This window comes from Oncorhynchus mykiss, chromosome 1 (assembly GCF_057628025.1).
Source record: "Oncorhynchus mykiss isolate SJ-2025 chromosome 1, ASM5762802v1, whole genome shotgun sequence".
Classification (NCBI taxonomy): domain Eukaryota; kingdom Metazoa; phylum Chordata; class Actinopteri; order Salmoniformes; family Salmonidae; genus Oncorhynchus; species Oncorhynchus mykiss.
This window is the reverse complement of record NC_143022.1, coordinates 25,695,265-25,717,690: the sequence shown is the minus strand read 5'-3', so window position 1 is coordinate 25,717,690 and position 22,426 is coordinate 25,695,265.

The window sequence follows — 22,426 nt, the reverse complement described above, 5'->3', positions numbered from 1 at the left end:
GCCAGTGCTGCCTCTCTGCACATGATTGGTTGGCTGCTCTGTCAGTCACAGCAGGTTCTCTGCTGTGCTCTTGTTTTGCTCTCTCATCAGCACCATTGCTCTGTTTCAGGAGAAGATGGCTTATCTCCCTCTCTCTCTCATTAACCCTGTCCTACCTGTCTCCTTTCCTTTCCCATCCCTCTTATCGCTCCTTAACAGTCATGGGCGGTGATGCATAAACAAATGCTTAGCATGCAGTGAGATTTATTTTTACATATAAAAAATAAACAGAGAACAGTGACGTCTCTTTCTGTCTCTGTGCAGCAGCAGCAGCAGCCAGTAGGCTCATCAATGCCTCTGTGTAATGGGACATTGATGGGACAGTAAGTGGCCATAGGTCACCAGTAGAGCGGAGCAGAGTACTGTATGTGCGTGCGTCTACTCAGAAAGCAGGGGATAATGGAACAGTGCTGACTACAGATCAATATGGCAGCAGTGGCTCTCTCTGCTGTAGGTTACATTTATTCACACCAGCAGCCATTGTCCATATTCTCCACAACATCCATTTGTTCTTTCTCTCGTCGGTATCCGCCTTTCCTGTGTACAGAGAACTTAGCAAGCTGACTCAACTGTAAACTCTCCATGTCTCTTTCTAGCTCGGTCCCCCTTTTCTGCGGAAGAGAGGGATTAACCCACTCCCCGGCTGACTCAACATTTCCAGTCTTCATTAAATACACAACCTCGTTCTCTCACCCATAATCATATGCACTGTCATCACACACACATGCAAGGACACCCTCAGAAAAACACACATACAAACATTTACAATTGAGCTTTAATCCAGAGCGATTTACAGTAGTGACTGCATACATTTTCGTAATGGTCCCCAGTGGGAATCAAATCCACAACCCTTGCGTTACAAGAGCAACACTCTACCAACTGAGCTACATGGCACTATACACTCAACAACTTTGTGATACAACTTGAGGCCTTGGGGGGGGGGGGGGGGGGGTCTACAACAGCACCTAGATCTTCTCCACAGATTATGTCAGACTTGGGCCCTGACAGGAAATGGTGTTCCAAAAAAAGATCCAGTTGCCAGGAACACAAATTCAATTTCCATCTAGACAACCGTTGCCCAAGAGCACACAAAAAGCCATACATACCTCGGCCTGAACATCAGCACCACAGGTAACTTCCACAAAGCTGTGAACGATCTGAGAGACAAGGCAAGAAGGGCTCGCTACGCCATTAAAAGGAACATAAAATTCGACATCCCAATTAGGATCTAGCTAAAAATACTTGAATCAGTATTAGAACCCATTGCCATTTATGGTTGTGAGGTCTGTGGCCGCTCACCAACCTATAATTCACAAAATGGTACAAGCACCAAATTGAGACTCTGCTGCAAAAACATCTTACGTGTACAATGTAAAACACCCAACAATGCATGCAGAGCAGAATAAGGACGATACCCACTAATTATCAAAATCCTGAAAAGAGCAGTTATATTCTACAACCACATGAAAGGAAGCGATTTCTAAACCTTCCATAAATAAGAAATCACCTAGAGAGAGATTCATCTAGAGAAGAATCTCCTAAACAAGCTGGTCCTGGGGCTCTGTTCACAAACACACCCCACAGAGCCCCAGGACAGCAACACAACTACACCCAACCAAATCATGAGGAAACTAAAAGATAATTACTTGACACATTGGAAAGAATTAACTAAAAAAAAAAAAAAAACTGGAATGCTGTTTGGCCCTAAACAGAGAGTACACAGTGGAAGAATACCTGACCACTGTGACTGACCCAAAATTAAAGAAAGCTTTGACTATGTACAGACTCAGTAAGCATAGCCAGACTCAGTGAGCATAGCCAGACTTAGTGAGCATAGCCTTGCCGTAGGCAGACCTGGCTCTCAAGAGAAGACAGGCTATGTGCACACTGCCCACAAAATGAGGTGGAAACTGAGCTGCACTTCCTAACCTTCTGCCAAATACATGACCATATTAGAGACATATTTCCCTCAGATTACACAGACCCACAAAGAATTTGAAAAAAAATCTAAAATGACAAACTCCCATATCTATTAGGTGAAATACATTAGTGTGCCATCACAGCAGCAATATTTGTGACCTGTTGCCACACGAAAACGGCAACCGGCGAAGAACAAACCACAAGAAAAGGGCGCCCACCCATTGAAGAACAAACCCATTTTAATGTTTATTTATTTCCCCTTTTGTACTTGAACCATATCCACATAGTTACAACACTGTACATAGCCATAATATGACATTTGAAATGTCTTTATTCCTTTGAAACTTTTGCGAGTAATGTTTACTGTTCATTTCCGATTGTTTATTTCACTTTTGTTTATTATCGATTTCACTTGCTTTGGCAATGTAACATACAGTATGTTTTCCATGCCAATAAAGCCATTTGAAATGAATTGAGTTGAGAGGGTGAGAGAGGGGGGCAGAGGGGGAGGTGAGAGAGAGGGGAGGGAGGTGATACTGGAGGTATCAGACAGAGGGGAGAAAGGATTAGTCATGTCTCTGATCTCATCGCTATGTGGATTCATGTTAAAATAGACTCTGAACATCACCGTACAGAAATCAACTTCTAAGGACTTCAAAACTACTGTGGTTCTGCACTGTGTGAGAGCTGCTGTGTGATAGTGAATGATTCCATCAGTATGTAGTAGTCCCAACTCATATTAGTCCCAACTCATATTAGTCCCAACTCATATTAGGCTGTGCCACTTCTCCTTCTCCCCATTTTCTTCCCTCGTCTCCTCCCAATGAGTCACCATGGTTACGTGGGTGAGTGTAGAGCACAGAAAGTTGGTGGCACCTTAATTGGGGAGGACTGGCTAGTGGTGAGGAGCGGAAGTTGTGCAATGGTATCAAATAGGTTAAACACATGGTTTCCAGGTGTCTGATGCCATTTTATTTGCTGCGTTCTGGTCATTATTATGAGCCGTTTCCCCCTCAGCAGCCTGTGATGGACAGTAATAACAACAACCAGAGAAGGATAGAGAGAGAAAGAGAGTACGGTACTTTGAAAATATAGAAAACAGTTTAAGTACCTTCCAGTCTCCAATGGGCATCAGGGTCTCACAGTTCTCCTAGAGAGAGAGAGAGAGAGAGAGAGAGAGAAAGAGAGAGAGAGAGAGAGAGAGAGAGAGAGAGAGAGCGAGAGAGAGAGAGAGAGAGAGAGAGAACAGAAACACAATGTCAACTGATGGTCATTATGACACAGTCACTCTGGTTAAACCTATGAGACGCCACAGGGCTGAGAAGGCTGTTCGAGATGAAGGGATGGATCCAGAGAGTAACATAGATAGATGCTGTGTGGGTCCAAACAAAACAGACAGTAGTTAGAGAGCAGGAAAGAGAAGGCTCAGGGAAAGGAGAGACAGAAAGATGCCTTTCCCTGCCCAAAGAGTCAAACCAGAACCCTAGCATTCCCCTAGACGTCAGTGCAACAAGAAGGACATGCTCTATAGAGGTTAAATACTGTATATAGAGGTTATATGAAGAGGTTATATCTATAGAGGTTATATATAGAGGTTGTATCTATGGAGGTTATATAGAGAGAGGTTATATATAGAGGTTATATCTATAGAGATAATATAGAGGTTATATCTATAGAGGTTATATCGAGAGAGGTTATATATATATAGAGGTTATATCTATAGAGGTTTTATACAGAGAGGCTATATATAGAGGTTATATCTATAGAGGTTATATCTATAGAGGTTATATCTATAGAAGTTTTATATATATATATAGACAATATATAGAGGTTATATCTATAGAGGTTGTATATAGATGTTATGTCTATAGAGGTTATATCTATAGAGGTTATATATAGGTTAAATCGGTTAAATCTGCAGAAATTATATCTATAGAGGTTATATCTACAGAGGATATATCTATATATAGAGAGATTGTATCTATATATGTTAAATATAAGTTATATCTATAGAGGTTATAGCTACAGAGGTTATATATATATATATATATATATATATAGAGGTTATATCAATAGAGGTTATAAATAAAGGTTATATCCATAGCGGTTATATTTATATATATAGAGGTTATATCTACAGAGGTTATATCTATATCGGTTATATCTATATATATAGAGGTTATATCTACAGAGGTTATATATAGGTTATATCTATAGAGATTATATATAGAGGTTATATCTTTAGAGGTTATATACAGAGGTTATAAATAGAGCTTATATCTATAGAGGTTAAATCTCTATATATATAGGTTATATATAGAGGTTATATCTATAGAGATTATATCAATAGAGATTGTAAATAGAGGTTATATCTATAGAGGTTATATCTAGAGAGATAATACACAGTATATAGGTTAAATCTGTAGAGATTATATCTATAGAGGTTATATCTACAGGGGAATATCTATATATAGAGAGATTATATCTACAGAGGTTATATATAGGTTATATCTATAGAGGTTATATCTGTAGAGGTTATATATAGGTTATATCTATAGAGGTTATATCTACAGAGGTTATATAAAGGTTATATCTATAGAGGTTATATCTACAGAGGTTATATATAGGTTATATCTATAGAGGTTATATCTACAGAGGTTATATATAGGTTATATCTATAGAGGTTATATCTACAGAGGTTATATCTATATATATATATATAGAGGTTATATCAATAAAGGTTATAAATAGAGGTTATATCGATAGCGGTTATAACTATGTATATAGAGGTTGTACATACAGATGTTATATATATAGGTTATATCTATAGAGATGATATATAGAGGTTATATCTATAGAGGTTATATATATAGGTTATAAATAGAGGTTATATCTATAGAGGTTAAATCTATATTTATATAGGTTATCATAGAGGTTATTTCTATAGAGGTTATATCTATAGAAGTTATATATGGAGAGACAATATATAGAGGTTATATCTATAGAGGATATATAGAGAGGTTATGTCTATAGAGGTTATATCTATAGAGGTTATATCTATATAGATTAAACATATAGAGGCTATATCTAGAGAGGTTATAACTATATATAGAGAGGTTATATCTAGAGAGGTTATAGGTATAGAGATTATATCTGTAGAGGTTATATATAGAGGTTATAAATAGAGGTTATATCTATAAAGGTTAAATCTATATATAGAGAGGTTATATCTATAGAGGTTATATCTATAGAGGTTATAAATAGAGGTTATATCTATAGAGGTTATATCAAGAGAGGTTATATAAATAGGTTAAATCTGTAGAGATTATATCTATAGAGGTTATATCTACCGAGGATATATCTATATATAGAGAGATTATATCTACAGAGGTTATATATAGGTTATAGCTATAGAGGTTATATCTACAGAGGTTATATCTATATATATATATATAGAGGTTATATCAATAGAGGTTATAAGTAATATCTATAGAGGTTATATCTAGAGAGGTTATATATATAGGTTAAATCTGTAGAGAGTATATCTATAGAGGTTATATCTACAGGGGATATATCTATATATAGAGAGATTATATCTACAGAGGTTATATATATATATATATATATGTTATATCAATAGAGATTATATATAGGGGTTATATCTGTAGAGGTTAAATATATATATATATATATATATATATATATATATATATATATATATATAGGTTATATATATAGGTTATATAAACATGATTTATATATAGAGGTTATGTATATATAGAGGTTATATCTATAGAGGTTATAGGTATAGAGGTTATATCTGTAGAGGTTATATATAGAGGTTATAAATAGAGGTTATATCTATAAAGGTTAAATCTATATATAGAGAGGTTATATCTATAGAGGTTATATCTATAGAGGTTATAAATAGAGGTTATATCTATAGAGGTTATATCTAGAGAGGTTATATAAATAGGTTAAATCTGTAGAGATTATATCTATAGAGGTTATATCTACCGAGGATATATCTATATATAGAGAGATTATATCTACAGAGGTTATATATAGGTTATAGCTATAGAGGTTATATCTACAGAGGTTATATCTATATATATATATAGAGAGAGGTTATATCAATAGAGGTTATAAGTAATATCTATAGAGGTTATATCTAGAGAGGTTATATATATATATAGGTTAAATCTGTAGAGAGTATATCTATAGAGGTTATATCTACAGGGGATATATCTATATATAGAGAGATTATATCTACAGAGGTTATATATATATATATATATATTGATGTTATATCAATAGAGATTATATATAGAGGTTATATCTGTAGAGGTTATATATAGAGATTATATCTACAGAGGTTATATATAGGTTATACAGAGGTTATATATAGGTTATAGCTATAGAGGTTATATCTACAGAGGTTATATATAGGTTATAGCTATAGAGGTTATATCTACAGAGGTTATATCTATATATATATATATATATAGAGAGAGAGGTTATATCAATAGAGGTTATAAGTAATATCTATAGAGGTTATATCTAGAGAGGTTATATATATATAGGTTAAATCTGTAGAGAGTATATCTATAGAGGTTATATCTACAGGGGATATATCTATATATAGAGAGATTATATCTACAGAGGTTATATATATATATATATGTTATATCAATAGAGATTATATATAGGGGTTATATCTGTAGAGGTTATATATAGAGGTTATGAATAGAGGTTATATCTATAGAGGTTAAATATATATATATATATATATATATATATATATATATATATATATATATATATATATATATATATATATATATATATAGGTTATATATATAGGTTATATAAACATAATTTATATATAGAGGTTATGTATATATAGAGGTTATATCTATAGAGGTTATATTTAGAGATTCTGTATATAGAGATTATATATAGAGAGGTTATATACAGAGGCTATATCTATAGAGGTTATATATAGAGGTTTTGTATATAGAGGTTATATCTATAGAGGTTACATATAGAGGTTATATCTATAGAGGTTATGTATATAGAGGTTATGTATATAGAGGTTATATCTATAGAGGGTATTTATATACATAGGTTATATCTATAGAGGTTATGTATATAGAGTTTATGTACATAGAGTTTATGTATATAGAGATTATATCTATAGAGGTTTTGTATATAGAGGTTATGTATATAGAGGTTATGTATATAGAGGTTATATATATAGAGGTTATTTATATATAGAGGTTATATCTATGGAGGTTATATCTATAGAGGTTATAACTATAGAGGTTATATATAGAGAGAGGTTATATCTATATAGGTTATTTATATAGAGGTTATATATATAGAGGTTATATACATTGAGGTTATATATATAGAGGTTATATATAAGTGTTATATGTAAAGGTTATAAGGTTATATGTAGAGGTTATATATAGAGAGGATATATATAGATAAGTTATATATACAGTGCCTTGCGAAAGTATTCGGCCCCCTTGAACTTTGCGACCTTTTGCCACATTTCAGGCTTCAAACATAAAGATATAAAACTGTACGGCCAGGTCTTGGTAGATTTGCAGTGGTCTGATACTCCTTCCATTTCAATATTATCGCTTGCACAGTGCTCCTTGGGATGTTTAAAGCTTGGGAAATCTTTTTGTATCCAAATCCGGCTTTAAACTTCTTCACAACAGTATCTCGGACCTGCCTGGTGTGTTCCTTGTTCTTCATGATGCTCTCTGCGCTTTTAACGGACCTCTGAGACTATCACAGTGCAGGTGCATTTATACGGAGACTTGATTACACACAGGTGGATTGTATTTATCATCATTAGTCATTTAGGTCAACATTGGATCATTCAGAGATCCTCACTGAACTTCTGGAGAGAGTTTGCTGCACTGAAAGTAAAGGGGCTGAATAATTTTGCACGCCCAATTTTTCAGTTTTTGAAGTTGTTAAAAAAGTTTGAAATATCCAATAAATGTCGTTCCACTTCATGATTGTGTCCCACTTGTTGTTGATTCTTCACAAAAAAATACAGTTTTATATCTTTATGTTTGAAGCCTGAAATGTGGCAAAAGGTCGCAAAGTTCAAGGGGGCCGAATACTTTTGCAAGGCACTGTATATATAGAGGTTATATATAGAGAGGTTGTATATAGAGAGATGATATATATAGGGTATACTGTAGTTGAATCAGAACAAGCATCATTAGAGTGGTTTAAGAAAAAAAGTCCCCTAACCCTTAGAGATCCTGAAGATGCATTCCTAGTGCATTCATATACAGTGGTTTCAGGAAACACAAAAGGATCATACATAAAAACACAGATGAGGTGAAAAAAATAAGAAAGTTGTCACATGGTTGCATTATTATCAGAACACTTCAGCAGTCCATTGATAGAGGGTGATGCCATTAAGATCAGAGACACGACTAGAGAGAATGGGTATGTCATGCACTTGTTCTTAGAGGAGAGACAGCAGGTTAGGTGCTTCAGTGGGGCGGTCGGACCAGCAGGTGTCACTCTTGTCCTCTGGAGCCCAGATGTGACTGCAGTAGCACAGCATGGTGGGGGAGGGAGCTGTGGCACTGTGCTGGTGGTGGCTGGATGCATGTTGTTCTTAAGGAAGTTGAACATTTCTCTATATGAAATGATCCTGTGTGATTGTCTGGAAGTTTGGCACCCTGCTGATTCTATTACTATAGGCTGTAGGCCTCCATATTTCTGTGACTCAGCATGTGTTGCAGGTGAGGATAAGCTATGTAAAGGAGCAACCAATAGCACAGCTGAAGGAATCCGAGATTTGGTGCCCCACTGGGCGAGGGGACCTGTCCCCCTGCAGGGCGTGTTCTGGGTTTGTAATTATGCGCCCACTGGACTGATTGCGGGTCTGGCGGAGCCAGTGCTTCCTGATCACATGCCATTGTTGTTGGGGGTGGCTTGAGGAAGAGGGGGCGGTGAGGGGTGCAGGGTTTGCACAGGGGAGTGCGTTCTTACACCACCCTTGGTCTCTCTGTGTCATAAACACAAACAGAGCTGTGTTACAATGGCTGATCAGTCCACCTCAGAGGTCCAGGTCGGGAGAGACCTGGAGGGGTGAAGACTACAGATGTAGGATCTTAATTTGTGCCAGTTTGCTACAGCAGGAAAATAATCCTGCAGCAGTAAAATAAACCTGCAGCAAAAGGAAATGTGATTTATTTTGTGGATTATAATTAATGACCATTTTTTGTAGGGTAATACATTTGAAGTTAGGGCAAATCAAGTATGACATTTTAAAGTGGAAAACCTTAAATACACTTCACGTTTGCATTTATTGTTGTGTAGGAACATTCTCATCAACAAAAGAGATCAAATTAAGATCCTATATCTGTACCTAACAGACCTGGGAGGTCATGACCCACGTAGAGGAGGACAAGAGAGGCAAGGCTGTCTGGATAAGCTGCTGTCATGATGTCATCCTGATCAAATCAGAACACAGTCTTTTAAAGGAAACAAATGAATCTGGGTCACACATCCACTCCACATAGCTCTTTACTTCAATATGCACTGTAAGTCCTCATGGTTAATTACCACTATGTAATAATCAGCAATAATCAACATTGCTTTGATTAACACATTTTTACTTGGCCTCTGTGTTTTAACGGCCACTGTCTTGATATTGTCTGAGTAATCCGTTTCTCCACTCTGTCAATCATTATCAAGAATGTCAGTGAAGTGTATAAATGACTGTGACATATCCTCTCAGACAGTTGGCATTTTAATCAATGTGATTAGCACTTCTTTTCTCTACTGATTCCACCTCTCTTCTGCTCTTCATGTTCAGTCACGGCATTCAAGAGTTTACTGAATGACTTATTATGCTAAGAGAAGTATACTGTTGCAGTCACTGGTTTTTGTAAGACCTTGCCGCCTCTCAACTCCCCCATCCTTTCACACTCCTAAATGTGAATATTAATGCAGCGTATGATGAATCCCTCCTACACAATTAACCACATTTTCTGTTTCCCAACCAGGACACACACAAATACGCTATTATATTAACTACACACACTCGCACAATTGCACAAAAATAAATGAGTATTCCAATGCACGCATGCACAAAATAACTAACAAACAGACACGTACGCATGCGCGCACACACACACACACACACACACACACACACACACACACACACACACACACACACACACACACACACACACACACACACACACACACACACACACACACACACACATAAAGAAAATGCTCACCATCTCAGTGTCTTGTCCTCTTTGTTCTTGCAGTAGGGGTTTCTCCTCAGTAAATTGCTGCTCCTTCATCCCAGCCATCCTGGAGAGCAACCTGCAATCACCATAGCAATGCACACCTGAGATTACATAGCCCACTTTGTTACTTTAGTAAAACCTCTTAAATCCATCCACCAACTCAAATCCCTGCAGCAAACCCCTATCATAAAGTTTCTTCCCCCAATAATTATCTACAATATTCTACTTTTTCCAATATAATTGATTCACCAGCCTCCCAATGTTTCCTTAGTCCCTTTATGTTGGACATGTAAAGGGAGGTCCATGGATGCACAGTATCTGAATGAAGAATACATTCTGGTGTACATTAGAGAATACATTCTGGTGTACATTAGAGAATACATTCTGGTGTACATTAGATAATACATTCTGGTGTACATTAGAGAATACATTCTGGTGTACATTAGAGAATACATTCTGGTGTACATTAGAGAATACATTCTGGTGTACATTAGAGAATACATTCTGGTGTACATTAGAGAATACATTCTGGTGTACATTAGAGAATACATTCTGGTGTACATTAGAGAATACATTCGGGTGTACATTAGAGAATACATTCTGGTGTACATTAGAGAATACATTCTGGTGTACAGTAGAGAATACATTCTGGTGTACATTAGAGAATACATTCTGGTGTACATTAGAGAATACATTCTGGTGTACAGTAGAGAATACATTCTGGTGTACAGTAGAGAATACATTCTGGTGGAAAACAGATTTAACAGTAGTAGTCTGTTCTCTTTGGGTCTCCAGTGGTTTCAGCTCATGGATTGGGTCATAGACTGTTGAAGAAAGCAGGTCTGAGGACCCAGCCAGACAGTCAGACAGTGAGCTTCCCCATTAGGATATAATTAAACTCCAGCAGTGTGGCTGATGTCAGTGGACACAGAGGCACCGCTAAACCCATTTAGAACAGAGCAGAATGTAACCTTTATTTAACTAGGCAAGCCGGTTACAGTTTTTTACAATCACTTTGAAACTAATTTCGGAACCTTGATGTCATTTTTCAAAACTCTAGACACAAAACTCATAACCAATGATCAAAATGCACATTTTTCCAATTGCTTGGATACAATACACATACAGCAAAGATCATCTGTTCATTGAACTAAAATCACCTGTTCAAAATGACACAACTTAACATCAAAGTATTACCATTTCAAAATGCAATTCACACATTACATCTGACTGACTTTCTATTCATTTCATTACAATGATCTAACTATCAATTGATACAACTGCTCAAAATGATAAGTAACTGTTGCATTACTCTTAATGCATAGTTTTATGGAAACTGACAAACAATATTCCATGTTAAGATCATGAAAGTTTCAGGATAACGAGATCCATTGACATTGGATATAATATTCCATCATCATTCTTTATCAGACACTGTTTCTATGGTCCCATGTACCACTTTTCCAGACCATGTTTTCAGATTTGACATGACTGTACACTCACCGGCCACTTTATTAGGTACACCTATCTAGTACTGGGTAGGACCTCCTTTTGCCTCCACAACAGCCTGAATTATTCACAGTGTTGTATGTTAAGAGATCCCCTTCTGCACACCACTGTTTTAAACAGCTGTTATTTGAGCATTTGTGGCCTTTCTGTTAGGTTGAATGAGTCTGGATGTCCTCTGACCTCTCTCATTAACAAGGCGTTTTTCCCACAGAACTGCCGCTCACTGAATGTGTTTTGTTTATCGCACCATTCTCTGTCAGTCTCTAAACTCTAGAGACTGTAGTGCGTAAAAATCCAAGGAAGGCAGCTGTTTCTGAGGTGCTGGAATCACCATGTGTGGCATCAACAATCATACCACGGTCAAAGTTGCTTAGATTACGCATCTTGCCCGTTCTAATGTTTAGTCGAACAACATCTAAAGCTCTCTAATCGATATACTCTATACATTGAGTTGCAGGCAGCCACATGATTCGCTGTTCGAATGTAACCTTCCTTGATGAGCTAAATCAGGTCTGTAGAGCTGATGGCATGACCTATGTCACTGTGTGGGATAATGTCAGGTTCCACCATGCTCAAATGGTGCAAGCATAGTTTCAGGCCCATCCACAATTCACCACCCTGTACTTACCCCCATACTCTCCTTTCCTTAACCCGATTGAGGAAGTTTTCTCCACATGGAGGTGGAAGGTATATGATAGGCGCCCTTACGAACAAGGCGCCCTCACGAACAAGCCACCCTTCTCCAGGCCATGGATGACGCATGCAATGACATCACGGCAGACCAGTGTCAGGCCTGGATTCGCCCGAAGATTCTTCCCAAGATGTTTGGCTAATGAAAACAACCATTGTGATGTGGAAGAGAACCTGTGGCCAAATCCACAAGACAGAATTGATGGAAATGTAGAAGTACAGTAATCAATGTTTTGTTTTTTACAGTAAGCCAGGTGAGGAACACTGCAGTGATGTTTTACAGTAAACCAGGTGAGGAACACTGCAGTGATGTTTTACAGTAAACCAGGTGAGGAACACTGCAGTGATGTTTTACAGTAAACCAGGTGAGGAACACTGCAGTGATGTTTTACAGTAAACCAGGTGAGGAACACTGCAGTGATGTTTTACAGTAAACCAGGTGAGGAACACTGCAGTGATGTTTTACAGTAAACCAGGTGAGGAACACTGCAGTGATGTTTTACAGTAAACCAGGTGAGGAACACTGCAGTGATGTTTTACAGTAAACCAGGTGAGGAACACTGCAGTGATGTTTTACAGTAAACCAGGTGAGGAACACTGCAGTGATGTTTTACAGTAAACCAGGTGAGGAACACTGCAGTGATGTTTTACAGTAAGCCAGGTGAGGAACACTGCAGTGATGTTTTACAGTAAACCAGGTGAGGAACACTGCAGTTGACCTTGAACTGTTTTTTCTTTTTTTGTAACTAATTATTTTTGCTTTGATTCAAAGAAACCTGTTGTGATTTTATTGTATTTCATCAATACATTTCATATTTTGTTCAATGTGTCTGTAGTATTCTCTCTACTAGTCCTTTTACAGTGATGTATTTACATGTAGTAGCATAATGAAACATGTATCACATATTTTGTACTACAATATTTAATGATTGTACGAACAACTACACAGTGAATCTATCGGTATCTTGTGTGTGGGTGATCTAAATGAATGTTCATATGGTATTTCATGATAAATAAGTTATTTGAACCAATGATTCTGCAAGTGCAAGGTTTCTTTAAAGATATGAATGCACAATGCAATGTTTTGAACATTGGACAGCCTGTGTTACAAGTGATGACCGTTTTGAGTTTTGTGTCTAGAGTTTTGAAAAATGACCACAAGGTTCTGAAATTAGTGCCAAAGTGATTGTTAAAAACTGTACGAACAAATTCTTATTTACAATGATGGCCGACACTGGCCAAACCCGGACGACGCTGGGCCAATTGTGCGCTGCCCTATGGGACTCCCAATCACGGCCAGGTGTGAAACAGACTGAAATACAGCCAATGCACACACGGCACACATATGCGAGTGCACACACACACTCACAGTTGCAGGTAGACATTGCATATACACATTGTGCATGCACACACAGACACATCAACTTGTTCATTGTCTAGAAAAACAAATGCAACAAGATAAAAGAAAGCTTATTGAATAAAACATTTACAGATGAGCAAGACGTAAAGGTAAAGAAGCAGTAATGAGAGGCTGCCAGCACAATAAGCATCTACAGTCTGGGTAATACGGAAACCTATGAGACTAACAACTAGTCCTTCCTGGATTAAATACCTTACTGGCAGAAATGTAGACTCAGGTATCACCAAAAGATTTTCTGTTTGAGTCTCCCTCCCTTCTTCACACTGTGACAGGTTGTTTAATGACTGGGATGCAGTAAAAACAACAGCTGGACAGCTCTCTCTCTCTCTCTCTCTCTGCCAGCAGCAGTTTCCAAACCTGTCTTTGTGTAGCATGAACACCCTTAAACCGACAAAAACCCAGATGCAGACAATCCAAAATAAAAGTAATTTGCAGATACTTGAAAACAAAACCACTCCTATCTTTGCGACAACACTGTTGCTGTTCTCTGTTTGAAAGTGACCTTTGCTTATAAGCATGACAATGAGCCCATGATCAGTTTTAATTAGGAACTAACCAGCCACCAGCCTCATCAATCTGCCTGCTTAACTCTCTCTCTCTCGCTCTCTCTCTCTCTCTCTCTCCCTCCCTCCCTCCCTCCCTCCCTCCCTCCCGCCTTATATAAGATGGCTCACTGTGAAATCAATTATCATTACACAGTCTATATTTGTCCCCGTTGACGCTGTTTCAAACCCACTGATTTGGGTTTAGATGACTCATTACTTTTATTTGCTAGCTGCTGCTTTATTTCATATTCCCTAAATCCACAAATATGATTTTAGATTTTCTCTGAGGAACTATTCATCGTACTAATGAAATGAGTGGAACTTCATTTACCTAAAATGAGTCTGATCGGAAACATCAACTTCACTTTTCAGTGGTGCAGGTGGTATGTGTGTGTGCATCCATGGTCTATGGAGTCAAAAGGGTCAAGTGCCACTTCTAAGTCTCTTTTCATCCAGTGTGGGCCGGGGTCTGCTCTCTGAATCTGCTCTCTGAATCTGCTCTCTGAATCTGATCTCCGAATCTGATCTCTGAATCTGCTCCATGAATCTGATCTCTGAATCTGATCTCTGAATCTGCTCTCTGAATCTGCTCTCTGCCAGTAAAAAGAAGATGAGGTGAAGTTTATTTTTCTCTGTGAGGTTGAAAATCTTCCTTTTACAGTATTTGGTCAAGGAGGGTAAAATAAATCTGCCCTCCTTTCTCATCCCCCTCTCTCCCTCTCCTCTGTTCTTTAATCGGGCCTCGGTTCTACCCAGACCCGAGACTTTGTTGCCATGACAACTTCCAGCAGCGCTGTCGGCCCAGCCCGGCTGGGTTCTAACAGGATCTGGTTTAGCTTCTCTTTTCCTTTTAACATCATCTCATTTCCACCAGCTGGTCCCCCCCCCCCCCCCCAGCTATCTCAGTCTGGCTGGCAATGCTCCATTCCCACCCCATCATGTATATCTACTGTAACAGCACTCTCCCACTCTCATGGAGTTCATAGGGTGCAGAGCTGGAGGGTTACTGAGAATCTCCCTCACAGGGGGATAAGGTCCATTCTGTGTGACTCATATCTGTGATAGAGAGTGAGTGAGGCTGAGTGTGAGGGAGGGAGATAGACACAGCCAGGGTCTGAAAGAGGCTATGGGGAGATGGGGACGACAAGGCTGTGGGAAAAGCATTCTGCTGGACAGGAAATCAATGGGATGTGTATGTGGGGGGAAGCATCAGACCAAATGCACAAATTCAGAATCAATACCTGGAAACTGGGCCAGGTTCAGCTCTGTGTTATGTTTGTATACAGTGTGTGTACAGTGTGTGTGTGCAGTGTGTGTGTGCAGTGTGTGTGTGTGTATGTGTGTTTGAACGGTTTGTTTTTCCCATTAATTGAGTAAAACTGACCCAGCGGTGATCCCTAAAAAACATCCAGAAAGGCACTGCGACTTGATTCATGATTTTTCAAGCCTTCTTGCTGTCAGTAACATAATTAACTCTGGTCCGGCTGATTAATTAGCCATATGGACGATAACATTAGAGAGGATTAAAGGCCAACTCATCCAAAGGAGAAAATGGCCCTTTTGCGCTCAGCAGCAGAGAGCACAGACCACACCTTCACGCTTGTGGAATCTAACAACCCAAGAAACCAAATCAATTAAACACACTAACAAATTAATATGGGAGAAAGAGAGGAAGGGAGCACAAAAAAGAACACTGGTCATACCTGAGGCATTGCGCTCACTGATAGATTATGCATTAATACATCCCAAATGGGACCCTATTTCCTATACAGTGCATGACTTATGACCAGAGCTCTGGTAAAAGGTAATGTACAATATGTGACCGACCGGCTCAAATCGGTCTCATGTAGAAAAATTTGAAATTGTGTTTTTTTTTACATTGGATAAACTTAGAGACTACAAAATGGTAGCGACAGCCCTGTGGATTCCTCAGGGGCCACTGTTCTATCAGGCTGTCTCTGATGCCAGCTCTGAGAGCAGCACATACATGGAGATAGAGATAGGCTGCCTCCCAGTACTTTTGACCAGAGCCCTATGGGACATATTCCTACAGGACTGGCCGAAAGTGGTGCACTATAAAGGGAATAGGATTCCATTTGGGAGGCAGCCTATCTCTATCTCCATGTATGTGCTGCTCTCAGAGCTGGCATCAGAGACAGCCTGATAGAACAGTGGCCCCTGAGGAATCCACAGGGCTGTCGCTACAGCCTGCATGACCTGGCTTGGCCCTGCCTCCTGTCACTAGGTACCCCATGCTATGGGGCAGAGCAAGCTGGACAGAAGGGCACGGCATATGACTCTCAATGGGACCTGTGCAAAACAGAGAAGGAAGAGGCAGGGGAGCTCTTAAAACCTTCCCGACTGACCACTACTGTTTCAGAAGACTTCATTTGCCAGAAAATCCTGTTTTATGTCATGGTACAGTATGCTGCCAGGCCCTACATTGGATGTCAGATGTCAGCCGTTAGTGACAACAGCCTCGCCCAGTGAAGGCACACTCAATGACCAATATGTCAACTAGCTACATCATCCCCTTCAATGAAATCACCCATTCTCTGCCTATTCTAAGCTAAACATCCACAACCGTTTGGCCTATAGCACGCAATGTCTCTTTATTGCCCCCCAAACTCGGGTTGTTTGATTGAGCCGGACAATTTGTACTTGAGATATTGAAAACTAAAAGTAGTAAGTATGGTGGTTAGTCCCAGGAAACAAATCCAAAAGCCTAAACAGAGAAATATGCAACAGGTTTCAACCACTTGATACCTTATGCCAAAAGACTATCAAGGAGATGATAATACTGAGTTTTTAGACTATACCCACAAACCCTAAAGCAAGGACATGATTAGCATGCAAGATGTGTGGAACATGCAGTTCCGTACAGACTGATACAACACAGTACAGAAACAGCCATGGCTGGGGTTCAAAGTTGATGGATGGTAATATAACACACATAGAGAATGTGTGCTGTGATGATTGGCTACAGCTCTTCTGACTATCATTAATAAGGCCTTAATGGGGTGATAGTGAGATACGATTCATCAAATGATGTCTTGGTCCAGTGCTCTGCTGTGATTGGTCCATGGCTCATGAGTCTCTTTCAACTTTGCCAAAAAGTGCTGAATGACTCAAAAGACATGTTCCGACACCGAGCAGCAATCAGAATCATGAGTTGTGGTCCAATGCTCTGCAGTGATTGGCCATTGGCTTGTACTCCAGCACAATGAGTTACGGTCCACAAGCTAGGCCTTGGTGTGGAACACTGCAGTCATCAGCCCATGACTTTAAGAAGGACGGACAGTGAATGGAAGGAGTGATGTACTAGATGCCAAAAACATAAGTTAAGGAAGCTATATACAGTAGATGAAGTCCATTCCAGAAGGCACTACGTACATGGTCTGCAGCAGGCTCTGCGGCACCGAGCAGTTAGCCTTTGAAGAGAAGTTCCAAAACAATCCGGGCCCCATCTATCACTACAAAATAAAATCATCCAGTGGTGGTTGAAAGAAAGAGGGGGAAAAAGTGAACAGCAAAGTTTAAGCCATATCATCATGACTCATAGGTCGATTTTTACAGTGACAGGAACAGAGCAGCTTTACATGGAGGAACAAACACACCGGGTATATTGCTCTTTGTGGTTTTATTCAGACCCAGAAGCAGCAGAGAAACAGAGCTGGTTCCGTACAGTGGGCTTTGTTGAGCTTGCATATGCTAAAGGACAAAAAGTGAACCTCATAATTTTTATTTAACACTGTACAGGGTGAGAATACAACCAAATAAACAGCGTGATTTAAATAACAGGAACATTGTGTCTAATGTCCAATTGTTAAAGCGTTTGATCCTATAATCAAATGTACAGTATTAGGGTTCTGCACCAGTCTTATATAATACAATGAATTGGGGTTGCACCAATATGATTTCATATTATCTTGTCGACAGAAACTGTACAAATGAACAGGACATATTTCTCATAGGGTGAAAATCATACATATCAGCATTTACCTTCAGCCCAGACCAGGAGCATGCCATCCTTTTTCTGACAGATGGTGATCACTCACAACATGTCAGGCCTGACATTCAGCCTCAAATCGCTACGTTTTTCCTACAGGTCCCAGTGTGAAACTACCATTCAACAAGGCAGGCGGCCGTGCACACACAGCATGTAAATGAACATCTACAGACACACACAGCATGCAAATGAACATCTACAGACACACACAGGTATCAAAGGAGAGGTAACAGATATCCAATTTAAATGTCCTCTGATGAACTCTTTATTGAGACTGTAGAACTTGTAACAGTCTATTTGGACCAGAATATCAACTGTCTTGCCTCCATCTCTAACTCTGCCACATACAATGGCCTCAGATATGAAGTGTGGTTCTTCTGTGATTTGTGTAGCTGCTGTTTATTGAAGGGTAGGGTAGAACGTAAACCGTGTTCCACAGCTGACACACAACTGAACACAACAACTCAAAGCAGTTCGCTATTCGCTAGTCCCTTTAACTGGAAAGCAGAAGGCCTGCACCCGGTAAGAAAGTTGTCTGTATATTCTCTACATGACTTGTTAATACGCAGGCTGCCAGGGACGACTAAAGGCAGGACTGATCTATGTGACGCACTCCTGTTTCTAGGGTTAATAAATTCAACCTGACGACCTCATACTCGCGCCAATGCAGAGGCTGGCACACTGTCCTACAGCACTGGGACACAGTCAGAGTCTCACTTATACAGCTAGGAGGAGACAGTAGAGGATCTGGGGGGCTAATGTCTCTGTACTGTATGTGCAGTCAATTCCCTCTCCCGTCATCTATGTAATATGCACAAACAAAAGAGTTAATTCAAGCTTTGCAAAAATGTGTTCTGTCATTCTATCTCATGTAGGTATTTTGTTATCTGATCCAAACTGAGGACAGTGAACATACAGACAGATAAGAACTTACCTGCTGTGGTGGTTTGAGCTGCAAGGGTGGCTGTTGATGCGTCTGGATTTTGCAGTGCGTCTGTTTCCCTCTCTCTTCCCCCCAGTCTGTTCTGGTCTGTGTGTCTGTGTGTGCTACAGAGAAAGGCTGTCTACTCTATGGGTTCTCTGCTACCCTCTCATCCTCCCTCCAACTCCCTCCCTCCCTGATAATAAACAGAGAGCACGTGTTATCCCCGATGATGCAGCATGAGAGCGCCACCACACTGACAGATCAGAGGCGAGGGAGGAGAGAGGAGGGGAGAGGGTGATGAAATTAAACAGGGAAGAGTGAAAGTGAATGGAAGGTAAATTAAATAGAGGATAGAGATAAGGAGAGATGCTGAGAGCCTGCTTGAGAGAAGGATATGGTCATAAAAATTAGATTTAGAGTGATAGAAGATAAAGGATAGATCATTTTGGGGTAACAATTATTGCTCTTGAAAACAGTAGAGTGAAGCTTCCACTGCACCAGTAAGTTCACAATCATGAGCTTCAGAATACTATTTTTAACAGCACCCACAAAATGACACAAAAAATATAGTACATAATGGATTTATCGTTCCCTTTGACACATTTCAACTCTAGTCAGCCTCTCTCAGGGTCCCTCGCACCCACACAGGCATAAACCAATACAATGGCTACCGGGGATCAGACGGTTTACTTTTGAACATGATTTAATTTATCCTATGATATCAAAACACAGTGGACATCATGCAGACAACACTGGATCTGTGTTTATTTCTGAATCCAGTGAGCATGCCCCATCACATCTCTCCCCTCTCTCTACGCACTCTGTTGTCCCTTACGTCTAGATTAACGTCTGTTTTCTTCATTTCACAGTGACAAAGTGACCTACTTTAGAACATCACTGTGTGACTGACTAGACACAGAGTGTAATCAGACTGACTAGACACAGCGTGTTATCAGACTGACTAGACACAGTGTTATCAGACTGACTAGACAGAGTGTTATCAGACTGACTAGACACAGTGTTATCAGACTGACTAGACACAGTGTTATCAGACTGACTAGACACAGAGTGTTATCAGACTGACTAGACACAGAGTGTTATCAGACTGACTAGACACAGTGGTATCAGACCAGATGGAGTGATTGCCAAAATCTATTTCATACCTTGTTTATCTCAGCTAAGAGGAGATTGTTTGTATGCAATAATTAAAAAAGGTTTCAAACAAGGGTGCAACTTTGGTTTTAGAAGTTTTATTTCATTAATAAATCGGTCGGAGGCTTTCGCATGGTCCAAAAGCACACCGTTACCTCGATTTGTATCACATTCCAGTGATAAAACTGTGGGGGGAATGCAATTTTAGAATGTGGGGGGGACATGTCCCCCTCGTCCCCAGTGAAAGTTGCGCCCCTGGTTTCAAATATGCTTATGTCTAACGTACGAGAATTTATGTTCATGAAATGTAATCATTACTGTAAATTATATTCTACGTATTTTTCTCCTTGTAAGTGGAGGTAAACTGGTACATTAATTGAGATAAATCACAAATGTTTTTTGTTATTGTATGGTATCTCTCTTAAGATATATATCAATCATAAGCTATCTAGAGATAGGTCTACACAGTCGGCTTAACCTGGGCGATCAGTTAGACTGTGGCACGATGACCAGCCTATTGAATCAATGTGTCCTGGTTATTGAGTCATCCCTCTGTGTGCCTGGCAGACATCTCAACTTGGATGTCGGCTCACCACTTCAAGCTCAACCTCGACAAGATGAAGCTGCTCTTCCTCCTGGGAAGGCCTGCCAGCTCCAAGACTTCTTCATCACGGTTAACAACTTCACGGTGTCCCCCTCCCAGAGTGCATAGAACTTTGGCGTGACCCTGGACGACCCCCTGTCATTCTCTGCTATCATCAAAGCAGTGACACACTCCTGCAGGTTCATGCTCTACAACATCTGTAGAGTACGACCCTACCTCACACAGGAAGTGGTGCAGGCCCTAATCCAGGCTCTTGTCTCCCATCTACTGTAGACTACTGAAAATCTCTGTTGGCTGGGCTCCCCGCTTGTGCCGTCAAACCCCTGCAACTTATCCAGAATGCTGCAGCCCGCCTCGTATTCAACCTTCCCAAGTTCTCCCATGTCACCCCGCTCCTCCGCAAACTTCACTGGCATCTACCACAAGAATATTGTGCTTGCCGATAGAGTAGCAAGGGTAACTGCCCCTCCCTACCTTCAGGCTATGCTCAAACCCTACACCCCAACCCGAGCACTGTTCTGCCACCTCTGGTTTCTTGGCCGCCCCATCCCTATGGGTTTTCAGCTCCCACTCAGCCCAGTCAAAGCTCTTCAACACAATTGAACATCTCTCCTGGCACCCCAATGGTGGAATCTGCTTCCCCTGAAGCTAGGACAGCAGACTCACTGCCCATCTTCCGAAAACGTCTGAAAACCTACCTTTTCAAAGAGTATGTTCCTACTATCCCTGGCTTTCCTGAAAACTACTTTATTAAGGGAAAATGTACTTGCTACCACTGTGATATGTGGTTGTCCCACCCAGCTACAGTATCTTGACTCTTTAGATGAATGCACTAATTGTAAGTCACATAAGAGCATTTGCTTAATAACTAAAATGTAAATGTAAAATGTCTGAGAACGGTATTGCGTTGCTATGGCTCTACAGTCTATTGTCTGTTTTGACTGAGGCAGACACCTCAGAAATGTCTCATGCAGCTCCTGACAGGCTGTCAGACTCAATCGGTTGCTCACAGATGAGGATGTGCACTTTAAAGAGGTATGCAGGACATGTCTGTAAAATTGTATGCATTTGTGAGAAAGATGGTAGGAGTATAGTGGGTGTGATGTGACTTGAGTAAATGAGGGATACAAAGTATATTGAAAGCAGGTGCTTCCACACAGGTTTCTGAGTTAATTAAGCAACCTTCATCCCATCATGCTTATGGTCATGTATAAAAATGCTGGGCTGGCCATTATGTTATCGACCATGGCTATGCGCCCATAGGATGACAATGCCCCCATCCAAAGGGCACGAGTGGAGTGGTCACT